The following is a 575-nucleotide window of genomic DNA, read 5'->3' on the forward strand; positions in this document are numbered from 1 at the left end:
GATCTTAGCCATACACATTCTCTACTTGCTTCATGGAGTGCAATGATCTCAGCATGATTTGAAGAAGTAGCCACGAGCGTTTGTTTCAGAGAACGCCAAGATATAGCAGTGCCTCCAACCGTGAAAACGTATCCTGTTTGCGATCGGGCTTTGTGTGGATCTGAAAGATATCCTGCATCTGCAAAACCAACCATTTGACCTTTTGAACTTTTAGGATAATACAACCCTAAATCAATGGTCCCTTGGAGGTAACGAAAAACATGTTTAATCCCATTCCAATGTCTTCGAGTTGGAGATGAGCTGAATCTTGCCAAAAGATTCACAGCAAATAATATATCAGGCCGTGTACAATTTGCAAGGTACATCAGCGCTCCAATTGCACTTAGATATGGTACTTCCGGACCAAGTACCTATTCTTTCTCCTCAGGTGGTCGAAATGGATCAATTTCAATATTAAGTGACCTAACGACCATCGGGGTACTAAGAGGAGTTGATTTATCCATGTTAACCCGTTTCAACACTCTTTTTGTGTATGTGGATTGATGCACAAATATACCATTTTGTGAATGTTTTAT

This window comes from Brassica oleracea, chromosome C8 (genome assembly GCF_000695525.1).
Source record: "Brassica oleracea var. oleracea cultivar TO1000 chromosome C8, BOL, whole genome shotgun sequence".
NCBI lineage: Eukaryota > Viridiplantae > Streptophyta > Magnoliopsida > Brassicales > Brassicaceae > Brassica > Brassica oleracea.